We start from the raw sequence: 11,194 nt of genomic DNA, 5'->3' as shown, positions 1-11,194 counted from the left end.
AGTGATTATCAACATGATTAATAATGATGTTTAGTACACTTCTATTGAGGTCTTACTCTGGGTCATCTCTGAGTTAGGTACTGAGGATACAATGATTAAAAAAACAGAGGCTTGTACTCAAAAGGAGTTCAGAGTCTAGATAGACCTGTGGCGACAAAATGGATAATAGTTAATAGAGATTGGACTCACCGGAAGCAAAGGTCAGAAGAAATGTTACCAGAGGAGTATTCATTATGGAGGGCTTTGAAGGACTAGTAGGAGTTATTCAAGAGGGGGAGGACAGAATAACTCACAGAGCAGCTCGTAAGTGTGAAGTATCTTGACACACACAGAACAGCAAGAAACTTTTCACAGATGAGGTAAATGAGGCTCACAGAGGTCCAAGGTTTCATAGTTGGAAAGTGATGAAGCTAGAAGTCCAGTCTACATCGGTCTTCTCACTCTGTGGGAATATCAGGACACTGTCTTCTTACAGTCTTGTACATCGCACAAATAAGTTCTTGGTGTCCATCAAATCCTTGCACAGTATGAACAGATAATAAATTCATTTTAATATAAAATACAAATAACCTGCAAAGGCATCAATAAGGAACTCTACTAAAGATTTGACTGTGGGAATGGCAACCTTCAACATTTGTTCCATCATTTTGGATACATTTGGACACAAATACCTTACTACCCATTAAGGAGAAAGAAATTAGAACAACTCAATAGTTAATAGTTTAACTTAAACCTTAAGGAAATAAATACCTAAATGGGGATAGAAACTCTGGCAAATTAACCCATTTGGCAAGCCTCATCCCATTTTTTTTTTGTTATTTTGAGACAGGGTTTCTCTGTGTAGTTTTGGTGCCTGTCCTGGACCTCACTCTGTAGACCAGGCTGGCCTCGAACTCACAGACATCTGCCTGGTTCTGCCTCCCGAGTGCTGGGATTAAAGGTGTGCGCCACCACCACCCAGCGCCTCATCCTATCTTGAGAAAAGAGCTATAATAGACATGCCATTTCTTTGGCATTTCATCTCCTTTGGATATATATATATATATCTGAGAGAGAGAGAGAGAGAGAGAGAGAGAGAGAGAGAGAGAGAGAGAGAGAGAGAGAGAGACTAGAGACAAGCATTTTATCACCAGTGACCTACTTCCTCCAACTCTGCCCCATTTCTTAACATTCATATCAGTTCCCATAACATTATTTGATAGGGGCCAAACCTTTAAAGTGTGAGCTTCAGGGGAACATTGAAGATCAAAACTATAACAAGATAATTTTCAAACGATCTCATCACTTCCAAGTGACCCTACTTCCTTATACCATAGCAATAAGCTAGAACACACATAGGATATATACCTAGTGGCCCCAAACTGGCTTTTATTCAAATGGATAAAGTATGAAAAATTCACATAACCAGAGTACTGTACAACTATAAAAACAACGAGCTACTGGTATATGCAATCAAAAAGAAGTGCTTCACAATATATCTTCAAGTAAAAAAAGTCAGGCATAGAAAAGATGCTGTATTGCCGGGCGGTGGTGGCGGCGCACGCCTTTAATCCCAGCACTCCGGAGGCAGAGGAAGGTGGATCTCTGTGAGTTCGAGGCCAGCCTGGGCTACCAAGTGAGTTCCAGGAAAGGCGCAAAGCTACACAGAGAAACCCTGTCTCGAAAAACCAAAAAAAAAAAAAAAAAAAAAAAAAAAAAAAAAAGATGCTGTATTCTTCCATTGGTGAACAGTAGTAAACCAAATCTATCCTGTTAGAAACCAAGTGATACCTTTAGGATACTAACTCAAGGAAGCAACTGGAGATTTATTTGGCACTGATCATTTAATATATTTCAATATAAGACTTTTGTTAATCCTTTGATAACTTCGTACATGCATGAATTTTGAACATGTTTACATCCCAGTCCTCTTCCTAACTCCTCCGGATCCATCCTCCGCTCCCCATCTCCTTAGAAATTCATTCCTCTTTATTTTTATGACCCACTCAGTCCAATTTGTGCTGCCCATACACACATTAGTATGAGGCCATCACTAATGTGTGGTCAACCCATCAAGTACCATACACTTAAAGAAAATTGACTCTCCCTCTTCCATTTTGTCTTTTTTTTATCTAAATGATAATTACTCAGATACATCAGTTGTATAAATGAGTTTAACTGTTCCCTTATAACATACAATTTCTTCACTTTTCAATGTTTCTTTAAATAGAATCCCCCAGAATTCTGGGCAAAAACAAGTAAGACAGTGACAATTGTTTCCTTCCATGCTTACCTTGTATAGCATCTTAGAGACAGATTCATTGCAAGCTAACTAGCCTTTGGGTCAGGGCTTTGGAAGGGTAATTTCTGTCTAAGGTCTCCTGTTACCTGATGATGCATCACACACAGATATGCCCTTTCCTAAAAGCACCCCATTATTTTGAATGTTCTGAGCCTGCTCTATATACTGTCCTTCAATGCCGTAAGTCTAAAGTCTCCCTGACCGATACCACATTGTCATCTCTTAAGCTAAGCCTGTAACAGGTGGAACTAATGGTGGAAATTGAGGGCTCTCTGGCTGAGGAGGGAGTTTTTAATCAAAACATCACCAACAACATTATCTAACACTAATAGTTCATTATACATCATATACTATTGTGTTTCATGAGTACTCATTCTATTAACACTTAAACTAGCCCGTGATGTACTTGCTATCACTGTCAGTGTGCTAGATGAGGAAACTGAGACTCAGAGGGGTGAAGTGATTTACCTGAGGTGACACAAGTAAAAGCAGAAGGACTGGGATTTGAAGTAGGTTGTAGCAGACATCCAAAAACCCAGTAGGTATGCTACTACAAGCACAGAAAACAGTGCTTCTCCATCCCCACTTCTCACTGTAATGTTATAGGCTTAGTCACCCATTCTCATTGCAACTCTAGCTTCCTCCGCCATCAATGAAGCAGGAGCCCAGCGGCTGCTATGGAAAAGCCTCCCATCCCATCAGACTGATAAACAGAAGCAGAACACAAATCTAAACGAACTTCAAAATATAACCAAAGCACAGGAATATGACTCAATGGTAGAGTGCTTCTCTTGCATCTACAAGATTCTAGATTCCATCCCCAGTGCAGCTAGGGAGGTATGAAAAGACACCATGACCACATGAACCCTTTTTTCTTTCTTTAAAGATTTATTTATTTATTATGTATATAGTGTTTTGCCTGCATGTATGTCTACATGCCAGAAGAGGTCACCAGATCTCATTATAGATGGTTGTGAGCCACCATGTAGTTGCTGGGAATTGAACTCAGGACCACTAGAAGAGTAACCAGTGTTCTTAACCTCTGAGCCATCTCACCAGCCTGACCACAGCAACTCTTGTAAAGGAAAAACATTTAGTTGGGGTGGCTTATGTTTCCAGAGGTTTAGTCCATTATCATATTGGTGTGACAGGGTGACACAGTGCTGGAGAGGAAGCTAAGAGTGTTAGCTACATCTTGCTCAGACAACATGAAGCGGTCTGAGACACTGGCTGTGGCTTGAGCATATATGAGACCGCAAAGCCTGCTTCCACAGTGACACACTTCCTCCACAAGGCTACACCCACTCCAACAAAGCCACACCTCCTAATAGTGCTACTCCACCACAGGAGGGAAAAAAAGAAAGGAAGAGAGGGAGGGAGGGAGGAAGGAAGGAAAAGAAAAAAATGTATTACAAAAGTGTTCTCAATTGTCTTAGTGCTAGCAAGATATATATTTTTGGGACTAGATGTGTTTATATTTGGCCATAAATGTTTTGGTGCCCATATTTATGTACCCATGTGTTTTCCTGTTCTGGTGAATTCGTGGAAAACTGTAACATGTATTCTGTGCTTAGGTACATAGTTAAACATTCTATTATTATACATAGGTTATACTAAGTGTACTATGTATTGAGGTACATGTGTGCATTTGACTCTGTCCAAGTCTCTGAATATCAGTGTGAGTCCAAATGTATGTAAGTATATTATCTGTGTGTTTCTATGTGAGGCTGTGTACCTGTGTAGTCAATATTCATCTATATGGTTATGTGTTTGTGCATTTGCATACATGTTTGTATGTGCTTTTGGACATTTCTGTGTTACATATGTGTGTATGAATGTCGATGCATTTGTAATTTCAGTTCAATAGTACTCATATATTACTGTGTATGTATGTATATTGAAGTATGTTTTTGTACATTTTATGTGACTCTTTGCTTGCTTCATATAACTGTGTAGCAATATACATATCTGTTCAGGGGGATCAAATTCATATGGAATTTATACATGTTTGTGTATGCTTATAAAAACAATACCTGCTCTCTCCTCCATTTGAGCAAAGATGCTCCAAGGAAAGAAGGCCAAGGGGAAGATGTCCCTGGCCCCTGTCATCATGAAGAAACAGGAGGACAAAAAGGTGCTGAATCCTCTATTTAAGAAAAGGCCTAAGTATTTTAGCATTAGACGGGACATCCTACCCCAAAGACATTGCACATGCTTCCTCAAATAGCCCTGCTATATCAGTGACAAAGAGCCATCCTCTATAAGCTCAAAGCTCCTGCCATTAACCAGATTGCTCAGGCCCTGGACCAGCAAACAGCTACCCAGATGCTGAAGCTTACCCACAGATACAGGCCAGAGACAAAGTGGGAGAAGAAGTAAAGGCTGTTGGCCAGACAGTGCTGAGAAGAAAGATGCTGGCAAAGGGGACGTCCAACTAAGAGACCACTTGTCCTTCAAGCAGGGGTCAGTATAGTCACCACCTTAGTGGAGATTAAGAAGGCTCAGCTGGTGGTGATTGCCCACGATGTAGACCCCATTGAGTTGATGGCCTTCCTGCCTGCCCTGTGTCAAAAGATGGGGGTCCCCTACTGCATCATCAAGGGAAAGGCCAGGCTGGGGTGGCTGGTCCACAGGAAGACATGCACTACTGTTGCCTTCACACAGGTTAACTCAGAAGACAAGGGTGTTCTGCTAAGCTGGTGGAAGCTATTAGGACCAATTACAATGACAGATACGATTGAGTCATTTCAGTTCTGCTGCCACTGGGGAGGCAACATCCTGAGTCCTAAATCTGTGGCTCAATTTGCCAAGTTGGAAAAGGCAAAGGCCAAAGAACTCACCACTAAACTGGGTTAAATGCACACTGCTAAATTTTCTGTGCATAAACATAATTAAAAATAGCCCAACTAGGGATTAAAGACATGTCTTGGTGGTTAAGAGCACTTGATGCTCTTACAGAAGATCTGAGTTCAGGTTGAATGACTCACAACCTTCTGTAACTCCAGCTCCAGAGGATCTAACACCCTCTTCTGGTCGTAATTGACACCCACACATACATGTGAAATACGCTCAAATAAACATGTACACATACACACAAACTTTAAAAAAATACCCAGCTACATGAAAATCTCTTGCTTAGAATCTCATTTTGTTAGACTGTACTGGTACTCAATTTATGTCTTGAAGATTTATTTATTTATTTGTTTGTTTATTTATTTATTTATTTTTGGTTTTTTTCGAGACAGGATTTCTTTGTGTAGCTTTACATCTTTCCTGGAACTCACTCTGTAGCCCAGGATGGCCTCGAACTCACAGAGATCCACCTGGCTCTGCCTCCCGAGTGCTGGGATTAAAGGCATGCACCACCACTTGTGTTGCAGAGATCATGTGATCCTTTCTGATCACCTATACCTGGGCTTTGTCATGAGCAGTATCTGTCCTTTTTCATATCTCAAATTCCTAATTATCTAAATCATCCCCTCCTACCTTTACAATGTACTAATTTACATTATAAATCAAGTAGTCAGCCCTTCAACCCACTGGACCATCATTTTATTGATCTTATCACATTTCCACTGTTTACCTCTCCTTACCCATTTTCAATTATTTTTGTTACTCATTAGAATCTCTTACCGCATCTAAGCTATTTTCCTGGTTAAATGAAGTTCTCCCTTTTGTATGCATCTGCACTTGTGTGCATGAATGACCTGCGAGATTACACAATGTGTATTCCCCAGTGATATTAAGCTTACCCTAGAATCACATCATAGTCTCCTAGTCCATTTATTTTGACATTCCTTGAAGACCATTTCACACTTTCTTCTCCTTCCAATTTCTGGTAGCTACTTCCATCCTTAGCAGATGATGTTACCCCCTGTTTCTTTAAGAATGTTTCAGCATTTTTGTTCATAGATGCTACTTTCCTTGTATTAGGGATGGAAAGTTGAGATTCCTAGCTAAGATCAAACTTTCCCTGTGTGAGAAATCTCACTCCTATTCCAGGATAGCTATTAGAAGTTCTTTCCCAACAGCCAACATCAAATTAAATGGAGAGAAACTCAAAGCAATTCCACTAAAATCAGGAACGAGGCAAGGTTGTCCTCTCTCCCCATACTTATTCAATATAGTACTTGAAGTTCTAGCCAGAGCAATAAGACAACATATGGAGATTAAGGGGATACAAATTGGAAAGGAAGAAGTCAACCTTTCCTTATTTGCAGATGACATGATAGTATACTTGAGCGACCTCAAAGATTCCACCAAGGAACTGATAAAGCTTATAAACACCTTCAGCAACATAGCAGGATACAAGATCAACTAAAAAAAAAAATCAGTAGCCCTCCTATATACAATGGACAAAGATGCTGAGAAGGAAATCAGAGATACATAACCCTTTACAATAGCCACAAATGACATAAAATACCTTGGGGTAACACTAACCAAGCAAGTGAAGGACCTATATGACAAGAACTTTAAGTCCCTGAAAAAAGAAATTGAAGAAGATGTCAGAAAATGGAAAGATCTCCCATGCTCATGGATAGGCAGGACCAGCATAGTAAAAATGGCAATTTTACCAAAAGCAATCTACAGATTCAATGCAATCCCCATCAAAATCCCAACACAATTCTTCACAGACCTGGAAAGAATAATACTCAACTTCATATGGAAAAACAAAAAACCCAGAATAGCCAAAAGAATCCTGTACAATAAAACAACCTCTGGAGGCATGACGATCCCTGACTTCAAGCTCTACTATAGAGCTACAGTAATAAAAACAGCTTGGTATTGGCATAAAAACCGACATGTGGACCAATGGAATCAAATTGAAGACCCTGACATTAATCTGCACACCTATGAACATATAATTTTTGACAAAGAAGCCAAAAGTGTACAATGGAAAAAAGAAAGCATCTTTAACAAATGGTGCTGGCATAACTGGATATCAACATGTAGAAGGCTGCAAATAGATCTATATCTGTCACCGTGCACAAAACTTAAGTCCAAGTGGATCAAGGACCTCAACATAAATCCAGCTACTCTGAACCTGCTAGAAGAGAAAGTAGGAAGTAGTCTTGAATGCATTGGCATAGGAGATTACTTCCTAAATATAACACCAGTAGCACAGACACTGAGAGAATCAATCAATCAATGGGACCTCTTGAAACTGAGAAGCTTTTGTAGAGCAAAGGATACGGTCAACAAGGCAAAGCAACAGCCTACAGAATGGGAAAAGATCTTCACCAACCCCACATCTGACAGAAGGCTGATATCCAGAATATATAAGGAACTCAAGAAATTAGACGTCAAAACGACCACAGTCCAATTAAGAAATGGGCTATAGAACTAAACAGAGAATTCTCAACAGAGGAAACTCAAATGGCTGAAAGACATTTAAAGAATTGCTCAACATCCCTAATCATCAGAGGAATGCAAATCAAAACAACTGTGAGATACCACCTTACGCCTGTCAGAATGGCTAAGATCAAAAACACTGAAGACAATTTATGCTGGAGAGGATGTGGAACTAGGGGAACTCTCCTCCACTGCTGGTGGGAATGCAAGCTTGTGCAACCACTTTAAAAATCAATATGGCGCTTTCTTAGAAAATTGGGAATCAATCTCCCCCAAGATCCAGCTATACCACTCTTGGGCATATACCCAAGAAATGCTCAATCATACCACAAGAGCACTTGCTCAGCTATGTTCATATCAGCATTGTTTGTAATAGCCAGAACCTGGAAACAACCTAGATGCCCTTCAACTGAAGAATGGATAAATAAATTATGGCACATATACACAATGAAATACTACTCAGCAGAGAAAAACAATGACATCATGAGGTTTGCAGGCAAATGGATGGATCTCGAAAAAATCATCCTGAGTGAGGTAACCCAGACTCAGAAAGACAAATATGGTATGTACTCACTCATAGGAGGATACTAGAGGTGGAACAAGGATGACTGGACTACTACTCAGAACCCCAGGGAGGCTACCTGTAAAACAGGACCCCAAGAAAGACACGAGGATCGCCCAATGATGGAGAAATGGCTGAGATCTACATGAACAACCTGGACATGAGTGGGAGTAATGAAGGGCGAGGGTCAAGGAAAAGAGAGCCTGTGGGAGCGGGAGATCCCAGCTGGATCAAGAACAGAGAGGGAGAACAAGGAATAGGAGACCATGGTAAATGAAGACCACATGAGAAAAGGAAGAAACAAAGTGCTAGAGAGGCCCACAGAAATCCACATAGATACCTCCACAATAGACGACTGGCAATGGTCGAGAGACAGCCAGAACTGTCCTACTCTGGTGATGGGATGGCCAAACACCCTAATAGTCATGCCACAAACCCCATCCAAGGACTGAGGAATCTGGATGCAGAGATCCATGGCTAGGCCCTGGGTGGAGCTCTGGGAGTCTAATTAGTGAGAAAGAGGAGGGTTTATATGAGCGAGAATTGTTGAAACCAAGGTTGGATAGGGCACAGGGACAAATAGCCAAATGAATGGAAACACATGAACTATGAACCAAAGGCTGAGGGGTCCCCAACTGGATCAGGCCCTCTGAATAGATCTCTGAAGTATTCGAAGGCCACCTGGCCAAAAATCCTAATTGTCGTGCTAGAAACCCCATCCAATGAATGACAGAACCGGATGCAGAGATCCACGGTCAGGCCCCAGGTGGAGCTCCAGGAGTCCAATTGGTGAGAAAGAGGAGGGTTTGTATGAGAAAAAATTGTTGAGACTAAGGTTGGAAAAAGCACAGGGACAAATATCCAAATGAAAGGAAACACATGAACTATGAACCAATAGCTGAGGAGCCCCCAACTGGATCAGGCCCTCTGGATAAATAAGACAGTTGATTAGCTTGATCTGCTTGGGAGACATCCAGACAGTGGGACCAGGTCCTGTCCTCACCTGGGGCTTATACAGAGACACTTGGCTCAGCCTGGGAAAAGGGGACTGGACCTGCCTGGACTGAATCTACCAGGTTGAACTCAATCCTCGGGGGAGGCTTTGCCCTGGAGGAGATGAGAATGGGGTTGGGCTGGGGGGAAGGCGGGGGGTGGGGTGGGTGGGTGGGGGTGGAGGTGGGGTGGGGGTGGGTGGGAGGGGAGAGAACAAGGGAATCCGTGGCTGATATGTAAAATTAAATTTAATAAATAAATTTTAAAAATGAAGAGAAAAAAAGAATTAGTATAACAATATACTATAATAAGTTATTTAATATTAAAAAAAAACAAGTTCTTTCATCTATCTTCAGGACTATTAGTCAGCTCTGGACTAAGGGATCCAGCAGACCATTTCAATCATCAAGTACACTAGGATTTATCTCCATTTAAAAAGCAAATTATCATAGGTGACAGCATAGACCAGTGCACAGCACTTGCCTATTACACACAAGGCCCTAGAATGATCATCCCAGCACCTCCTCTCTCTCTCTCTCTTTCTCTCTCTCTCTCTCTCAACTTGCTCTTCAGCCTTTGCTCTATTCTTTGTTCTTCATAGCAAAACTCAGGAGGTTTTTACTTTTGCTATTTATTTTTGTTGTTGCTACTTCATTTTGCTTTGAATTTTGAAACAAGGTCTGACTCTGTAGCTAAGACTTACCTGTAACTCACTATGTAGCACAGACTGGCCTTGAATTTGTGGTGATCCTTCTGCCTCAGCTTCCCAAAATGCTAGGATTATAGGCATGTATCAGCAATCCAGTTGTGCTGTTCCTAACTCCTTCATGAACCCATTTTAATCAAGCTTTCTGTTTCACTGTTCTATTAGAAACTGCTCTTCTCACAGTCATTAGTGACCTCCACATATTCGGATACAGTCATTCTCAGATATCATGTGGACTATCAGTGACATGCGGCACAGTTGTCATTCTTGAAAACATTGGACACCATAGCTCACCACCTGATTTCTTAAATTACTGACCATGCCTTTTCATCTCTCTTGTGTGCTCCTTCTCATCTTTTGATACCTTATTGTGTCACAAGGCTTAGCCCTTGACACTGTTTTCCCTATTTCTGCTCACTTCTTTGGTAATCTTATCAAGTTTCATGCCTTTAAACATCTTTTAGTTTCTAATAATTCAATGATTTTATATTCTGGTCAGATCTCTACAGACATGCAGGTGCACCTACATATTTGTGTCTCCATGTAGACATCTAATTGGCACCTTACACTTAGCATGTTCAAAACCCAATCCCCTATTATCTCTGAATACAAACCAGCCCCTCTATAGTGACAGATCTTGTCTGAAGAAACAACACATCTGGTAAAGAAACACCACACTTATCATTGCTTAAACTAACTCTCTCAGAGTTACTAGGGCTCTTCTCTTTCTCTCAAAATCCTAGACGTTTTCCCAGCAAATCCTATTGGCTATACTGCCTAACTATATCCAGAATCGTACCATCATTCCTCCATCTCCCCTTCTTTATCCTTAATTTGCTCCTGTTTTCAAAAACTGAGCAGAATAATCTTTGTGTATGTGTGTGTGTGTTCATCTGTATATAAGCACATATATATGTGGGGGGGTATATGCATGAATGGATGCATGTATTGGGGTGGTGCATGTGTCTGCATGTGTGCATGCATTTGGAGGCCATAGAACAATCCTAGGCATTGTTCCTAGGGTGCCATCTATATTTTTTCCTGAGATGAGATCTCTCACTAGTTTGGAACTTATTAACTGTGTTAGGCTTACTGCCAGTGAGCCCCAGAGATCTGCCTGCCTCTGCCTCCCTGGTGCTGGGATTGATCGCAAGCTCTCACTACCATGTCCAGCTTTTTAAATGTATTCTGGGGATGGAACTCAAGTCCTTGTACTTACATGGCATGTGCTTCACCAACTGAGCTCTGAGGCGATATTTTTAAAATGCAGATTAAGCCATTCTTCTGCTTATCATCCTAC

General features: G+C 41.1%; 1 pseudogene; it reads left to right on the top strand.

Annotated features, from left to right (window-relative positions):
* Positions 1-4,340: 4,340 nt before the first annotated feature.
* On the top strand, positions 4,341-5,137 carry LOC114704011 (annotated as a pseudogene).
* The last annotated feature ends 6,057 nt before the right edge of the window (positions 5,138-11,194 follow it).

Source organism: Peromyscus leucopus, chromosome X (assembly GCF_004664715.2).
Source record: "Peromyscus leucopus breed LL Stock chromosome X, UCI_PerLeu_2.1, whole genome shotgun sequence".
NCBI classification, from domain to species: Eukaryota; Metazoa; Chordata; class Mammalia; order Rodentia; family Cricetidae; genus Peromyscus; species Peromyscus leucopus.
This window is presented reverse-complemented; position numbering and strand designations above follow the sequence as displayed.